Below are 18,936 nucleotides of genomic sequence, written 5' to 3'. Positions count from 1 at the left end.
ATGACCTCGCCTCGAAGTTGTGTATTTGGTTTGGCATCGGTCAGTGAGTTAGCCAGCCTTTGTAGCTACCCTCTCATCATCTCTGAGCCAAACAACCAATGGATATGTTAGTTTTTTATGTACTAACAACTAGCTATGCTGTCAACTGTCATCAACAGTTAGTAGGAACTGTAGATGAGGTGTCATTTTTGGCCTAATGCGACTAATCTGTTTGGTCGTTTTAAGAATTTCTTTAAATGCTTTTTTTTTACTATGTAAAGTCCCTGCATCAAAACAAGCAACATAGTTTTCAATAGGAGTGGTCATTGGTGTAGTCCAAGTGATAATAAAATTCCATATCAATGCAGAGACGCAGAAATGTCACAACGAAATCAACAACTCCCCTAGCAATGCTTACATAGATGTTGTTATGACAGTGTAGCATAGACCTCCTCACCCTAATTTCCACCCAGAGATGCATAGGGCTGTGATGTATGGCAACAACCCATAATCGTCGCTCTCCCTCTCGTCCAACGGTTCAGCCTAGTCTGAATAACAACGATGACGGAGACTTTCCCTTATCCCCTCCTCTCTGCTCCCTATAGACAAACAAGAAAATTGGTTTTCACTTCCGTTTTTAAAAGATCTGCTTCATATTATTTCTTCTTTTGGGGTGGAAATTATGTTTAATATGTATTTTTGAAATGGCCAATTATGGTTTGTTTCAGCTGTCAGCTGGTGCAAATGTATTTGTGTGTACGTCTCTGTAGGATTTTGGCACTGTTGCAGTGAGTGTTTCTCCCTGGAGAGACCTGTTTAATTCACTACGTTTTCCCTCCCCACCTCCACCCCCCTCCTTTCCATCCCTCCCTCCATCCCTCCCCCTTAATCACCCCCCCCTTTCCTCCCCACGACAATCCCTCCAGTTCACTGCCTATAGAGATTCCCCTTCATGGTTCAAGGTGGCATACTGCAGATAAAACAACGTGGACGAAAGGTTACCTTGCTCCACGAGTTGTTAAATCACAATAATGATGTCCCTTATCATTAAACATACCCTTTCCTATATCTCTTTATATCTTCAAATCAAACTTTATTCAAATCAAATCAAATGTTGTTATTCACATGTGCCGAACACAACAAGTGTTGACTTGACCATGAAACGCCCTTTCCCAACAAAGCAGTTAAAAACTAAGAAAATAATATAGTAACACAGTAAAATAACACAATTAAGTAACAACAACGAGGCAAAATACAGGCTACGTTGTACTGGAGTACCAGGTAGTTGCGGCGATTGATTGAGGTAATATGTACATGTAGGTTTTCTTAGGTGATTGACTGAGGTAATGTACATGTAGGTGTGGTTAGGTGATTGAGGTAATATGTACATGTATGTTTGGTTAGGTGATTGATTGAGGTAATATGTACATGTAGGTAGAGGGTGAAAAGTAGAACGTCCGGGTAGCCGTATAAATAACTGTTCAGCAGTCTTACGGCTTTGCCGTAGAAGCTGTTCAGGAGCCTTTTGGTCCCAGACTTGGTGCTCCGTTACCGCTTGCAGTGAGGTAGCAGAGAGAACAGACTCTGACTTGGGTGGCTGAAGTCTTTGACAATTTTAAGGCCTTCCTCTCACACCACTTGATATAGAGGTCCTGGATGGCAGGGAGCTCGGGCCCAGTGATGTACTGGGCTGTATGCATTACCATCTGTAGCACATTGCAGTCGGATGCTGAGCAGTTGTATTACCAAGCACTGATGCAGCCAGTCAAGATGCTCTCAATGGTGCAGCTGTAGAGCTTTTTGAGCATCTCAGGGTCCATGCCAAATCTTTTGAGCCTCCTGAGGGGGAAGAGGCGTTGTCGTGCCCTGTTCACAACTGTGTTGGTGTGTTTGAACCATGATAGGTCATTAGTGATGTGGACACAGAGGAACTTGAAGCTCTCGACCGTTTCCACTACAGCCCTGTCGATGTGCATGGGGGCGTGCTCGGCCCTCCGTTATCTTGAGTCCACGATCAGCTCCTTTGTCTTGCTGATGTTGAGGGAGAGGTTGTTGTCCTGGTACCACACTGCCAGGTCCCTGACCTCCTCCCTGTAGGCTGTCTCATTGTCATGATGAACAGGTCGACCACCATCCTGTCGTCAGCAAATTTAATTGGGCTAAGCACACCCCCAGTGTTGAGGGTCAGCGTGGCAGATGTGTTTTTGCCCACCCTAACCACCTGGGGGCGTCCCATCAGAAAGTCCAGTATCCAATTGCATACAGAGGTGTTTTATCCCAGGGTCCTTGGCTTAGTGATGAGCTTGGAGGGCACTATGGTGTAGAATGCTGAGCTGTAGTCAATGAATAGCATTCTCACGTATGTGTTCCTTTTGTCCAGGTGGGAAAGGGCAGTGTGGCGTGCAATAGAGCTTGCGTCATCTGCGGATCTGTTGGGGCGGTATGTGACTTGGAGTGGGTCCAGGGTGTCTGGAATGATGGTGTTGATGTTAGCCATGACCAGTCTTTCATGGCTACAGATGTGAGTGCTACAGGGCGATAGTCATTTAGGCAGGTTATCTTGTCACTCTTGGGCACAGGGACTATGGTGGTCTGGTTGAAACATGTAGGTATTACAGACTGGGTCAGGGAGAGGTTGAAAATGTCACGGAAGAAATTTGCTAGCTGGTCAGCGCATGCTCTGTGTACATGTCCTGGTAATCCGTCTGGCCCTGCGGCCTTGTGAATGTTAACCTGTTTCAAGAACTTACTCAGATAGGCTACGGAGAGCGTGATCAGACACCCGGATTAGCTGGTGCTCTCTTCAAATGTAGAAAATACGTAGAAAATGTACAAAGAACCTCTCAATGATTGTTTTTAAATAACTACTCACATTGAATAACACTGCTATAGCATCCCATTCCATAACAACACCCTGACCTCTCCTGCTTCTCAGTCTCATCAATAGTAGACCTGCTTCTTAAAGCTGTTTCCATGGTAACCCCGGTCCCGTCTGCACACAGGAAGCATCTCCACTGGTGTCTGACCTCTGAACTCTCTGACTGATCCAGCATCAACAGGAGGTATATGGGGAGGTGACTTCCACTGACCTCACCCTCTGAGGGTTGGCTGCTGTGTAGCAGACTGACGCATAAAGGCATTATAACAGGCCCCCTTCCTAGGTACAGTATCAGGGACAGTGGGGAATAAGGATAGGCCTTGGAGTTTCAATGGAGAGATATCTCTTCTATACTCACTGTAAAGTGGATTAAACCTACCTGGTCTCAAATAATACAGGGATGTTCGCAGTTTTATTAAAAGACTGCAGGATACGTGGCACTTACGGAACATTCATGTTTAACCCAAGGCATGCCTCGCCTACACTTATTTTCTAAGAGCCTTCATTTGGAATGGCAAGGGAAAGTACAGAGGTACAAATACATCCTTTATTATCTGTGAAGATGGTTCAAATTTGGGACGCAGAGATGTCCAATTACGTGCCACCTGCGTTTGTTCATGCCGCTCAGCAGAAGATCCATGGAGTAGTACTGTGAAAGCTGGAACACAAAATCAGATCTAACAGGGAGACACTTTGAAAAACAAGCTACACCAACGTGTTTCAAAACATTACAGAGCTTCCCAACATCGTCCAAGGCCACAAAAGGAACTAAATAGTTGCCTGTGTGACACTAGATGACACAAAAAAAATATTACCCGGCACTTCTCCAAGCTCTCTTTAGGGAAGAACATCTCTCACCAGCCGCTTTTTTCTCTTCTCCAAAACAGGTAAACATCTCCGACAGCATCTGCAGGATTACTCTCACTAACGGTAATGCTGCTATAAATCAACTCTGGTCTCCTCGACACTTGCAATTGCCTGTCTTGTGCATACACTATACTTGTATCTGTCGATTGTCAGAGGGGTGGACAAAAACGAGGAAGGGAAGCGCTGCTGGGTTCATTAGTAAGTCTTTGTAGATAGGTGCTCTTTGGTAAAAGGGGTAAATTGGTCATCTTTTATTTGTGTGACATGTTCAATGGAACAAAGATTTCAAAACTCTGACGGGTTTCGGCTGCATGGCCTTCTTCCTTGTCAGAGGAGATTTAAAAACGGGTTCTAGGCTTTTACAGAACTTCTGATACGTCTTGCATATGTCTTCCACAGTCGTTTCATCCATTTGCTTGGTACTGTACTGACTGTGCCAGTGCTTTTCTTTGGCAACAGCTCAGACATTATTGATCGTCTTTTATATTAAGGAGAGACCAGAAAGGCATTTGGGGTTTATGGGGTTTAATCAGAGGTAAATCTCAGATTAAACACGACACTAAGGTGTGATATTTGTCAAGCCGATCCCCAAGCAAAGTCTGAGCCCTCCGCATTCTCTTATTACACAACTGGCTTTCTGAGCCCTACAGGACCCAGTAGGCTCAAGGTAACACCCCTTAACAGGTCTCCCTTGTGTAGTTTATGCAAGTCTGCAACCACACACTGAACAACCAAGTTCATTTAGATTTCTTAATTCGTTACAGTAATGGATCTGACAAGAAACGCTGCAAACAAAAGCAACAATTCTAATCAAATGTGATTGAAAGAAATCAAATGAGATTACCGGTGATATTTGAGGCCACCAATACTGTGAAAGCGGGCCTGTATTCCTTTATGAAATCGGAAGTGAAACTAATCGGAAATGACACTTTTATTTCTCCATTACCTTGCTATATGTTTGATGCATTCATAGTTCCCTGTGGAGCCTTTCACAGCTACCTTTAAATTACATTGAGGAAATGCTCTTTCAAAATAGAAACCACTTAGATTGTCTTCATACTGCAAGCCAGCGCTTTGCATGGTCAGCAAATCCACAAAGCACCCCAGTTATCAGGTTGACATTTTCTTTTTCAAATTAAATTGTTTGACTCTGTAATTGCCTTTGCATGTTACAGCCCGCTAACTGTGATCAATACCGCCATCATGTTGTCAGCAAGGAGCATTTTCTGAAATATCACATCCAGCCCAGCCAGGGGTCCACAGCTTACGTATATAAACTAACGACAGCAATACTAGGAAATTATAGAAACCAAAGGAAGAAAAATAGAAAAATAACAACAGTGTGTGCTGATGGAAGGCTTCTTCCTCATTTCCAGACCCAATCCACTCAAGGATGGACGGAGGAGAATTCCAGGTGAAATGATACCAGTATTTCCTCAGTTATCTCTCCGAGAGAGAAATTAAAGTAATTTTTCTTAAAGTGTGGGAAGTCGTAGTTCATGAGTTTTCAACCAGGCAGTCCTGAAGAGCAGAGTTTCTTTTTTTACTCTGGTCTCGTGGGACAAGATCTCAGACGCTGTTGGGGAATCTGTGTATGTGCACACAGACAGGGTTAATTCATTTAAAACACACAAATTCTGTGCCTTGAATAGAGCAACATGTAGTCTATCAGAGATGATTCATACATTCTCTGGTGATGTTTAGTGTTTGTGAGATTTCTACTTCCTACTTCAACCTTTGTCTTTTTAATTTTTATAATAATTATGCAACCCTGTTAGAACTATGCTCAAGCACAACCTCCAGGCAGATGGAGACATTTACCATGACTGCAGGCAACAGAGATTACAGTGTGTTGCCCTTTAAATTATGGAGTGTGGTACCATCTGTAGATTATGGAGTGTGGTACCATCTGTAGATTATGGAGTGTGTTGCCATCTGTAGATTATGGAGTGTGTTGCCATCTGTAGATTATGGAGTGTGGTACCATCTGTAGATTATGGAGTGTGGTACCATCTGTAGATTATGGAGTGTGTTGCTATATGTAGATTATGGCGTGTGTTGCTGTAACGGCTGTCGTCGTCAAACGAAACAGAGAAATCATCGTCTGAGAAAGTTGACCAATACGCAGCGGGTTGCGTGCTCATCATGATATGTATTAAACTGTGAACACCAAAACAATAAACACGAACGACTCCAGACAGGCTACTTACAAAATCATAGCAGTGTTAACACAACCACCCACAAACCCAAGTGACAAACATACTCCTAAATATATGACTCCCAATCAGGAACAACGATAACCAGCTGTCCCTGATTGGGAGCCACACAGACCAACATAGAAACACAACACCCAGAACAAACATACACAGACATCTTCTGCCACGTCCTGACCAAAATACTACCCAACTACACCCTCTGCTGGTCAGGACGTGACAGTTGCCATATGGAGTGTGGTACCATATGTAGATTATGAAGTGTGGTACCATCTGTAGATTATGGAGTGTGGTACCATCTGTAGATTATGGAGTGTGGTACCATCTGTAGATTATGGAGTGTGGTACCATCTGTAGATTATGGAGTGTGGTACCATCTGTAGATTATGGAGTGTGGTACCATCTGTAGATTATGGAGTGTGGTACCATCTGTAGATTATGGAGTGTGGTACCATCTGTAGATTATGAAGTGTGGTACCATCTTTAGATTATGGAGTGTGGTACCATCTGAAGATTATGGAGTGTGTTGCCATCTGTAGATTATGGAGTGTGTTGCTATATGTAGATTATGGCGTGTGTTGCCATATGTAGATTATGGCGTGTGTTGCCATATGTAGATTATGGAGTGTGGTATTATATGTAGATTATGGAGTGTGTTGCCATCTGTAGATTATGGAGTGTGGTACCATATGTAGATTATGGAGTGTGTTGTCATATGTAGATTATGGAGTGTGTTGCCATATGTAGATTATGGAGTGTGGTACCATCTGAAGATTATGGAGTGTGTTGCCATCTGTAGATTATGGAGTGTGTTGCTATATGTAGATTATGGCGTGTGTTGCCATATGTAGATTATGGCGTGTGTTGCCATATGTAGATTATGGAGTGTGGTATTATATGTAGATTATGGAGTGTGTTGCCATCTGTAGATTATGGAGTGTGGTACCATATGTAGATTATGGAGTGTGTTGTCATATGTAGATTATGGAGTGTGTTGCCATATGTAGATTATGGAGTGTGGTACCATCTGTAGATTATGGCGTGTGGTACCATATGTTAGCTGTCAGTCAAACTGCGCAAAAGTGAAATTGAAAGGCAAGTTTAGGAATTAACTCTGAGTTATTAGAGTAAGGGTTAAGGTTTGGGATAGGGCTAAACTTAAGTTTAGGCATTCATTCTGAGTGATTCATTAAGGTTAGGGTTAAAAAACAAAAATGACAAATCGAGTGCCTAACATTGGGGTTGAACTTGTGATGCTAGGAGCAGTACAGTAGCTAGTGGTTTTAACCCATCCTCAACTCCATCCTCAATTGTCCCCTTGAGGATAATCAAGTTCATCCATCTGCTCCTATCCCCAACGTCCGTAGTGTAAAGAATAGAGGATACTAGTCGCGAGGCTACTTGATCGTAACTAGTACTAGCCTAGAGTTTGGGATCCTATCTCTGCATACACATTACTTTCTTGTTGTCACTCTGTACATGCTCAGGGAGGTTGGTTAACTAACCAACTATAAACTGTACAAATTCATATACAAATATTGAAAGCATTAACGAGACAACCAGGAGATGTGCAACATGAAGATATTATCCCATTGACATAGTGTACTATATTAATGGTCTCTAACTAGCCCCAGAGATAGATATATGGGAAACACTAGTGCTGAGCAATTAAACAAAATCATTTTTTGAACAATTAATGGACAAATAATTATTTTAATTCCATTAAAAAATGTTAGCTTTTTTGTGTGAGCTCAATGTGCACCTTGCACAGTTTCTCTAGAAATAAATCAGATCAAGCCCAAACTGTGTGATGTTGTAGTTTCCAATAGGCCAATATTCTACATAGTTTAGCGCAGAAAATATGGTAATTAACCACAATGACCATAATCCATTGTGAGCCTACTTGTCCGATCTGTGTGTTTCTTTTGTACCAGCTAGAGAGAAGAGATGGAAGAATGTGCGATTGAGAGGGATAGAGAGCAGTTGCTTCGCGAGGTATTTCTACCAGAAAATACATAATCTAATTGATTGATAGTTGGTATTCAGCAATCATAAAAGTATGCCTTATATAATTGGAAGAACTGCTAAAATAGTGATTTTGGCCAGAAAGTATAGGCAGCAGCTCTATAGAGATGAGATGATGTCTTGGATTGAAAAATAAAGAAAGTAATCAAATAAACAAATGTAAAAACTGAAGTATTTTATTAAAGTTAAGTAATGTGAATAAATTACGGTTAATAAGTGATAAGCAGTAATGGGCAGTCACTACCATCATGGGACTTTTATTAATTGTTTTATTCTATGTTGTTACAGCATTAAAACCACATAATGCATAGTGCTCATCACTAAGCTAAGGACCCTGCGACTAAACACCTCCTACAACTGGATCCTTGACTTCCTGACGGGCCACCCCCAGGTGGTAAGGGTAGGTAACAACACATCCGCCACACTGATCCTCAACACGGGGGCCCCTCAGGAGTGCATGCTCAGTCCACTCCTGTACTCCCTGTTCACTCATGACTGCATGGCCAGGCACGACTCCAACACCATCATTAAGTTTGCTGATGACAACAGTGGTAGGCTTGATCATCAACAACGACAAGACAGCCTACAGGAAAAGGTGGACCAAGCACGGCCCCATTCTCATCGACAGGTCTGTAGTGGAACAGGTTGAGAGTGTCCTAGGCGTTCACATAACCAACAAACTAACATGGTCCAAGCACACCAAGACAGTCGTGAAGAGGGCACGACAAAACCTATTCCCCCTCAGGAGACTAAAAAGATTTGGCATGGGTCCTCAGATCCCCAAAAGGTTCTACAGCTGTACCATCGAGTGCATCCTGACGGGTTGCACCACTGCCTGTTATGGCAACTGCTCGGGCTCCGGCTGCAAGGCACTACAGAGGGTAGTGCATATGGCCCAGTACACCACTGGGGCTAAGCTTCCTGCCATCCAGGACCTCTATACCAGGCGGTGTCAGAGGAAGGCCCTAAAGATTGTCAAAGACTCCAGCCACCCTAGTCATAGACTCTTCTCTCCGCTACCACACGGCAAGCGGTACCGGAGCGCCAAGTCTAGGTCCAAGACATTTATAAACAGCTTCTACCCCTAAGCCATGAGACTCATGAACATCTAATCAAATGGCTACCCAGACTATTTGCACACCACCCCCTTCCTTTACGCTGCTGCTACTCTGTGTTATTATCTATGCATAGTCACTTCAATAACTCTACCTACATGTACATATTTCCTCAATTACCTGGACTAACCGGTGCCCCCGCACATTGACTCTATCCTGGTACCCCCTGTATATAGCCTCGCTATTGTTATTTTACAACAGCTGTTTAATTATTTGTTACTTTTATTTATTTTTTGGGGGTATTTTCTTAAAACAGCATTGTTGGTTAAGGGCTTGTAGGGAGGCATTTCACTGTAAGGTCTACCTGTTGTATTCGGCGCATGTGACGAATACAATTTGATTTTATTTAATGTACCAAAAACAAAAAACAAGAAATCAAAATTGAAAACTACAATTATTTTTAATAATCGAACCAAAACTGAACCGTCCTCAAAAATCCCTGATCGCTCAGCACAAGGAAACACAGACAGTTATCAAGAAGGTTGAGTGACCGTAACTCTGTACTGTTTTGACAGAGTGAATGTACAAACTCTTCCCACGTTCGAACACACACACAAGAGACAACTGCATCAAAGCAGGCCTCCAATACCCAAATGTCGTTCCTAATGAGGAGAATTGAAACAGAGTCTAAATCAGGAATTTCAGCCCCCCTTTAATGAATAAATTACCTACGTTGGCATTAGTGTCTCTGCACTGGGCCTGTACAGTGTGTTCACTATGTATGCCTGTTTAATTCATGATACCATTGTGATAAAACAAATGGACTTTCTGCATCACTGGGTGGCTAGTTTTAATTATAAATGAACATGTGGTATCAATACGAGGCTGTGTTAGGAGACAGTCCTTTACTATCTCACTGTGGTAGTTCCCTTTTTCTATGTGGGATGACAGTAGGGTGGGAGGGTGGAGGTGACGTCTTTGAGGGAAGAAAGAGCCAAACAAACACTCATAGGTTTTTGACAATAGTTGTTCCGGTCTTTTCCTATTTTTCCAACAAGTGTTTTTATGTACAGCTGAAGTCGGAAGTTTACATACACCTTAGCCAAATACATTTAAACTCAGTTTTTCACAATTCCTGACATTTAATCCTAGTAAAAATTCCCTGTTTTAGGTCAGTTAGGATCGCCACTTTATTTTAAGAATGTGAAATGTCAGAATAATAGTAGAGAGAACAATGATGATGTTCTTCGGCTTGCAAGGCTCCCCCTTTTTCCTCCAAACATAACGATGGTCATTATGGCCAAACAGTTATATTTTTGTTTCATCTGACCAGAGGACATTTCTCCAAAAAGTATGATCTTTGTCCCCATGTGTAGTTGCAAACCGTCGTCTGGATTTTTTATGGTGGTTTTTGTGCAGTGGCTTCTTCCTTGCTGAGTGGCCTTTCAGGTTATGTCGATATAGGACTCGTTTTACTGTGGATTTAGATACTTTTGTACCTGTTTCCTCCAGCATCTTCACAAGGTCCTTTGCTGTTGTTCTGGGATTGATTTGCACTTTTCACACCAAAGTACGTTCATCTCTAGGAGACAGAACGGGTCTCCTTCCTGAGTGGTATGACGGCTGCATGGTCCCATGGTGTTTATACTTGCGTACTATTGTTTGTACAGATGAACGTGGTACCTTTAGGCGTTTGGAAATTGCTCCCAAGGATGAACCAGACCTGTGGAGGTCTACAATTTTTTTTCTGAGGTCTTGGCTGATTTCTTTTCATTTTCCCATGATGTCAAGCAAAGATTCACTGAGTTTGAAGGTAGGCCTTGAAATACATCCACAGGTACACCTCCAATTGACTCAAATTATGTAAATTTGCCTATCAGACGCTGACATCATTTTCTGGAATTTTCGAAGCTGTTTATAGGCACAGTCAATTTACTGTATGTAAACTTCTGACCCACTGGAATTGTGATACAGTAAATTCTAAGTGAAATAATCTGTCTGTAAGCAAGTGTTTGAAAAATTACTTGTGTCATGCACATAGTAGATGCCCAAACCAACTTGCCAAAACTATAGTTTGTTTAACAAGAAATTTGTGGATTGGTGATAAACGAGTTTTAATGACTCCAACCTAAGTGTATGTAAACTTCCGACTTCAACTGTAAGTGAACATTACTGCATACACAATGGCTGTTAGCAAGTGATGTGCATACTGTAACAATATAATACTGTGCCACTTAACTTCAAATGATGCACCTTTGGCGTCAACATCCTCCTTGCGTAATATATAAACTGCCATAAAGCTATGCCTATAAGCAGTAGCAGTGCATGGTTAAAATCAGTGAGGAAGCCAAGCCAAGCCAGTAAAAAAAGCCATATTATAATATATGTTGTGATAATTTTGTTGTTTGCTCTATAACCCATTTCTTCATACGGCACCATGGTATACAATTAGGCCAGGACAACAAAAAGACAACAGTCACAGTGGCGGAATAAATTCAATCACAAAACAAGAGAGCTATATCTATCCAGGTAAATCCACAAAGCAAATATTGCATACAAACAGTTATACCACCTGCAGCATGGTCAAGCCTTTGAATGTTTTCGACAGTTTACTAAACAACTACTGATTTAGAACCATGGAGGTACCGTAAGTCAGCACAAAGACAACAGGAGCACTGCCTACACTATTCAAGCTCCATTTCAACTTAAACATTTAAACATCAAGTCAACAAACCTATATATACTTAGTTTAGTACACTGAAAACAAACTTACAGATACCAAAAACAATTTTTTCCAATCAAGTCTCAAGTCTTAGCACTCTAGTAACAAGTCAAGACAGGCAAGTCCGAGTCAAGTCTCAAGTCAAGACTGTGAAGTATCAAGTCAAGTCTCAAGTCCTAAACTTTGAGTTTTGAGTCCTAAACAAGTCATAATGTGCTCTTCACAAAATATAATACAATTTCATACTTTTAACAAGAGTAATAGTATATTACATTTATGCAAATCATGAATGCTTTTAAAAATATCTATATATTTATTACTTATATATTACTCATATATAGTTATATTTCCATGGAAATGCATGGGTAGCCATGGGATAGACCCCCCCCAATAGTGGTCGACTATCGAGGGTCGGTATGGGGTGCAATCGGGCGATGTAGGCTTCTACACAATCGCCCAACCTTAACGTGCACACACACACACACACTCTCTCTCGCTCTCTCTCTTTCTGTGGTTAAAGTAGGCTAACGTATGTCAATGGTTTTAGGAACAGCAGTAACATCAGCCAGGATTTAGGCTACCAACTGCCTAACCAGTTGTAGCTCAATCTTGGGTGTAATGATCACGTTCCCGCACTGACTGACTGTGTGGAGGCTCATTGATTTAACGTTACGTTAGCCTACATGCTAAGTTACACTAGTAAAGTTATAAATTATATAGCTGTCAGCTATATTAACCACGACTTACCGTTTTTTTGCAGCTTCAAATGTCGAACAAAATTGGAAATTGTTGCGCCTCCGTCTGTAATTTTCTTCCAGCATGTTTTGCAGGTTGTAATCCGTTATTTGTTGATACAGCATTGTCTTTATATCTGAAAATAATAATTTGGGGTATCATCTTTCCATGGGCTCCATCTGAATTCACCCGCCGACGTTCCACTGCACTGCCACGCACAACTTTTTCTCAGCTGGCACAATTTGATTGCTGCTGTCCGATTCAAACTGTAATCCGTTAAATGAAGAGTTGATGCGCTGCACACTTTTTTTAATAGCATCAATTTTCATATTTGGGCTTGGGGTGGGTATCAAGTCAAGTCATGAGTCATTGGTGCTAAAGTCAAAGTCGAGTTGCAAGTCATCATATTTGTGACTCGAGTCTGACTCGAGTCCAAGTCATGTGACTTGAATCCACACCTCTTGTCTATGGTACTGATTTCTGTGTGTGTGTGGGTGTGTACATACGTGCGCAAAACATATATATTTTTTTACTCACCATATTTGTAGACTAGTTGAACGCCAATGCCATCCTCCTCTCATGTTGGCAAAATGGTCTATGGCTTTGTCATACAGTATGCTTTTAGTTTTTGTTGTCATAGCTAAAATGCTTGCTATCCTGACTTCCTCACATGGGCAACAATGAACCAGCTAAGTTAGCTAGCTAGCTAATGTGAGGCTGCTAGGCTACATCTAGGCTACATATTGAACTTCAATCGTCTCAGACCAGTGGCACAACATATTGATTTATGGTTAGATCAGAATCACCATCATAATCATTGGCCTGTACAGAGAATTAAGTCAAAACCACAAGTCCAAATCCCCATCTCCATCCAGGGCTTAGGAAAGGGACGATTTAGCAAGCTAGCTAAAATCAAATAACATTTTATTGGTCACATACACATGGTTAGCAGATGTTAATGTGAGTGTACCGAAATGTTTGTGCTTCTAGTTCCGACCGTGCAGTAATGTCTAACAAGTAATATTGCAGGACATCAACACAAGCAGACCAGAAACAGACACGTTTTTCTGAAAATTACGTTTTGCAAAGGATGTGATTTGATTGTTCTGAAGTCAAATAAAAACTGGCCTCCTTTGGTGGGTATTTTGCTGCACCGGGACAACCCACAGTTGAGCTTATCTCAACGCTGATTGGTTAATTATACTATAATTTTTTATCAAGGGAGGCCATTGCTGGCATCAATCAAACAAATGCTATGGCGGCAGCATGTTATACCCTTTTGGTCCAGACAGCATCAGATACATGGGCTACACAGTGACGCTGTTTACCACGCTCTGATGATTTCCCGGGTAAGACTCAGCCACTTGCGAAGTGACAGAAAATTCTGAAAACAGAGAGAGAGACGAAACATTAATTATTTTATAATTGTTATTTGTTTATTGGTAAAATATTTGGGAAAGCTGATTTAGTACTGTGCATTCCAAACATTATCCCTACGGTACATCGTCTGAAGTACAATTCCCTATTACAGTCGGTAAGATGGAGGGATATAAAAAGAAGAAAAGGCGAATAGGATGGAGTATAATACAAGAAACAGTGGGGCAGCTTCTGCATCGGTTGTCAAGCAGAGCAGATAACGACTATAAATACCTCTCCATGACTCAATTAGTCTGGTAACCACCCCGAGAAAAATGGCCCTACAAATGGAGCCAAGATAAGAAAAACAAATAGCGGCTCAGATACAATGGGGGGGAAAACTGGCAACTGCTCTCGCCGATAAGACTGAGCAAGTCAGGGTGCATCTGGCTTAAAGGGTTTCAGAACCGCCACAATGGAGTAATTGTTTGAACCCAAACTGAGCTTCAATTGTCTCGAAAAACGTTTTTTCTCTTTCCCCTCAAGCAAAAACACTGATAACTTTTCTCCATGAAATATTCATAAAGTTAGTGACAATTTGCGTCTGTGTTCTTGGTCGGGTTCCCTGACTGTGTGATAGCAGCTGTGAATGTATCAGAATCTGGCAGCAGGTTGAGAGCCCTCTCCTCTCCTAGGTGTATATTGATTGGTGCATACCGGATGACACCTGCACAGGAAAGCAAAGATCCTTCCTCCATTTTCCTCTATTTCACCAACTCCCTTGCTGGGTTCCATCTCTTTCCCCACCTCTCTGTGACACTCTAGTTGTAAAAACATTAAATTCTGTGGTGGCATGCCTTCTGTCTCCTTAGTGGAGGAGGCTCTCACCTTCCACTCCCACATAGTACCACCATGGACCTCTCACCTCTCTCCCTCCAGCCCATTTAGCTTCTGCAATCTGCAGCTGACAAAATGTCAAAAACATTTGTGTCCTCCTATGAGGGACAACTCTATATGCAGTTTGACTGCTGTCAAGATTATTCTTTCATGTTTTTTTTCAGTCAAGTAGAGCACGAGAGAGACAGAGAGACAGAGAGACAGAGAGAGAGAGAGAGAGAGAGAGAGAAACAAAGAGACAGAGATTTCATCATTACAATAAATGTTTAAGTAAGAAACTATTTCAGGTTATGATTATGTAATAGTATGCATCTCTGAAAGTAGTCCATGGTCGTCTCTTTTCAACGACACGACCATGGCCCAATCTTTTGTCTCTAAGACTGTCTGGAAAGAGAGATACTCAGAGGATTGATCAGAATCTTTCATTCTGTAGTGAATAGGGAAGGGAAATGACATAAGAATATATATTGACATATAGATTGCACAACACATCAGAAAGCACAAAACAATTGAACTCTCAGCAGACTCTATCTTAGACAGTTATTTACGGTTTTAAATCAATGAAGAATACAATTGCCTCCTTCCACACTCATTGTGGTGCCGGGAGGGTTGAATCAGACACCAAACTTAATCAATAACTAATGATTGTCTAATCAAACCCTGTTGATTCAATGACTAATGATGCAATTCCCGGATAAGTACTGTCAGAGGCTGACCAGTAGCCATGTGTGAGTAAAATCACTGGGGAAGCCAATCCAGACAAAAATGTCAAATTACAACATATGTGTTGTAATAATTGCATAGTTTTCTCTATAATTAGTTTATACAATGCCTTCGGAAAGTATTCTGACGCCTTGACTTTTCCCACATTTTGTTAGTTACAACCTTATTCTAAAATGGATTAAAAAATGAATAATCTTCATCATTCTGCACACAATACCCCATAAAGACAAAGCGAAAACAGGTTTTAACAAAATTATAAATTAAAATCAAAAATACCTTATTTACATAAGTAATCAGACCCTTTGCTATAAGACTCAAAATTGAGCTCAGGTGCATCCTGTTTCCATTGATCATCCTTGAGACGTTTCTACAACTTGATTAGAGTCTACCTGTGGTAAATTAAATTAATTGGACATGATTTGGAAAGGCACACACCTGCCTATAAAAGGTTCCCCAGTTGACAGTGCATGTCAGAGCAAACCCCAAGCCATGAAGTCGAAGGAATTGTTTGTGGAGCTCCGAGACAGGATTGTGTCGAGGCACAGATCTGGGGAAGGGTACCAAAAAATGTCTGCACCATTGAATGTCCCCAAGAACATATCGGCCTCCATCATTCTTCAAAAGAAGAAGTTTAAAACCACCAAGACTCTTCCTAGAGCTGGCCACAGGCCAAACTGAGCAATCGGGGGAGAAGGGCCTTGGTCAGGGAGGTAACAAAGAACCCGATGGTCACTCTGACAGAGCTCTAAAGTTCCTCTGTGGAGATAGGGGAAACTTCCAGAAGGAAAACCGTCTCTGCAGCACTCCACCAATCAGGCCTTTATGGTAGAATGGCCTGACAGAAGCCACTCCTCAGTAAAAGCCACATGACAGCCCACTTGGAGTTTGCCATTAGGCACCTAAAGACTTGCAGACCATGAGAAACAAGATTATATTGTCTGATGAAACCAAGATTGAACACTTTGACCTGAATGCCAAGCTTGGACTGGGAGACTAGTCAGGTTTGAGGGAAAGATGAACGGAGCAAAGTACAGCGAGATCCTTTATGAAAATCTGCTCCAGAGTGCTCAGGACCTCAGACTGGTGCGAAGGTTTACTTTCCAACAGGACAACGACCCTAAGCACACAGCTAAGACAACGAAGGAGTGGTTACGGGACAAGTCTCTATATGTCCTTGAGTGGCCCAGCCAGAGCCTGGACTTGAACCCGATTGAACATCTCTTGAGAGACCTGAAAATAGCTGTGCAGCAAAGCTCCCCATCCAACCTGACAGGGCTTGAGAGGATCTGCAGAGAAGAATGGGAGAAACTCCCCAAATACAGGTGTGCCAAGCTTATACCCAAGAAGGCTCGAGGCTGTAATCCCTGCCAAAGTTGCTTCAACAAGTACTGAGTCCTTTACTCAGTACTAATGTATGCTTGTCGGTGGGTGAGGATCGTGCAAGTACTCTGAGTTATTTATCTTTATCTGAATCCTCTTTATTTTCATATTGAATATTTCAGATGTCATCTCCTTCTTCCTATTAGGTTTCCAGTCAACCATTCTCCCCTCCTCTACTCCTCTCCTCTCCTGTTCTCCTCTCCTCCTCCCCTATTCTCCTCCTCTTCTCCTCTTCCTCTCTCCTCCTCTCTTTTCTCTTTCTCACCTCTCTCCTCTTCTCCTCCTCTCTCCTCCTCTTCTCTTCTCCTCTCCTCTCTTCTTCTCTCCTCTCGTCTCCTTTCCTTTTCTCTCCTCCTCTGCTTTCCTTTCCTCTCTTCTCCTCTCCTCTCCTTTTCTCTCCTCTCCCCTCCTTTCCTTTCCTCTCATTTTCTCTCCTTCTCTCCTCTCTTCACTTCCCTCCTTTCCTTCCCTTTCCACCCCTCTCTCCTCCTATTCTCTTCTCTTCTCCTCTCTCCTCCCCTCATCTCCTCTCCTCTTCTCTACTGTCTATAATGTAAAGCAGCTCTGTCAGTCCCAAGGCACAAAATCGATATCTACCTTTCTATTTGTATGGTGTAGAACCACCCTCACTTCCGATCAATACACATTGAGACGGGATGGCAAATCAACGCTCAACTGTTATGTTCTCAGACAGGTCTCCCGTCTCTTGAACTAATGAAAAAGCCTGTGTGTGTGTGTGTGTGTGTGTGTGTGTGTGTGTGTGTGTGTGTGTGTGTGTGTGTGTGTGTGTGTGTGTGTGTGTGTGTGTGGGGGGGGGGGGGGGGTGTAAGTGCGCAGTGTGAGTGTATGTGGGTGGCAGGTAGCCTAGCGACTACAGAGTTGGGCAAGTAACTGAAAGGTTGCTAGTTTGAATCCACGAGCCGTCAAGGTAAAAAATCTGTGATTCAGCCCTTGAACAAGGCACTTAACACTAAACGCGTCATGGTCACTGTCATAAATGGCTGATCCCTGGTTATGTACCCACTCTCTGAGGATGTTTCAGGGGGCGTTGGGATATGCAAAAAATACATTTCCACCTCACACCCACTTGTACATGCCGTGAAACTGTACAAATATAAGCACCCGCTATTTGTGTGTGTGAACATGGAGCTAAGAAGGTGAAGGATAAGATATTTGCCTTACAGAACAGGGCATGGACCACCAGGTAGGTGATGTTGATTAGTCTCCTGTTGGACAAGCTTGTGGTGTTCCAACAACTGCCAAGCACCTTTGTAGCGAGTTTGTATAGTGAAAGAAGGCAAAGTATTCATCAGCAAAGCCCCTTTTGACTGTTGACAAGGTTTCTATTGAATAAAGAATAGAGGGTACTAGAGTCCTGTTAATTTCCCAAACAGTACACGCCAACTCTCAAAATACACCATTCAGTGCACTACTGTAGACCTAACACCTCAATTTGTCCTGTAAACCTGCAGTGGACAAAGAAACAAAGTGGCCCAGTTAGTGAGACGTCTCACAGTGCTGCCAGAGGAAAATGTAAACTGCCTGATCTCTTCTGGTTTAAAGCAGTGGCTTAGCTTAGGGGAGGAGCCAGAAACAGAGACACGTGTAAGTGTAACCCTTTGGCTCTGTCCTTGTCACGCCTGCTCCCGCTCTCCCTCTCTAGCGCTCGAGGGCACCAGGCTGCCCTTCATTACGCACACCTGTCACCATCATTACGCACAGCAGCGCTTGTTGGACTCACCTGGACTCCTTCCCTTTGTTGATTGCCCCATCTATAACTGTCTGCTCCCCCATTTGTTCCCTGTGTCTGCATTTAATGTTGTTATGTGTTCATGTCCAGACGCTGTCCTGTTCCGTTCCATGTCCGTTGATAATTAAATGTTCACTCCCTGTACCTGCTTCTCGCCTCTACCAATGTCGATCCTTACAGTCCTGTTCTAGTCCTTTAGTCTGGAGGGATGGATGGACACCCACTGTGTCACACCTGGTTCAGCTCTCCCTGTTGCCAAGTGTGAAATCAACTCAACAAAAACATCACTCGTTCCTTTTCTCACTTCTGGTTTGATGTTGGACTGGTTTTTGACCTTCAAATTCCTATGTGATGCC

This window comes from Salmo salar, chromosome 19, assembly GCF_965601325.2.
Source record: "Salmo salar chromosome 19, fSalSal1, whole genome shotgun sequence".
NCBI classification, from domain to species: domain Eukaryota; kingdom Metazoa; phylum Chordata; class Actinopteri; order Salmoniformes; family Salmonidae; genus Salmo; species Salmo salar.
Note: the sequence above shows the minus strand (reverse complement) of the source record.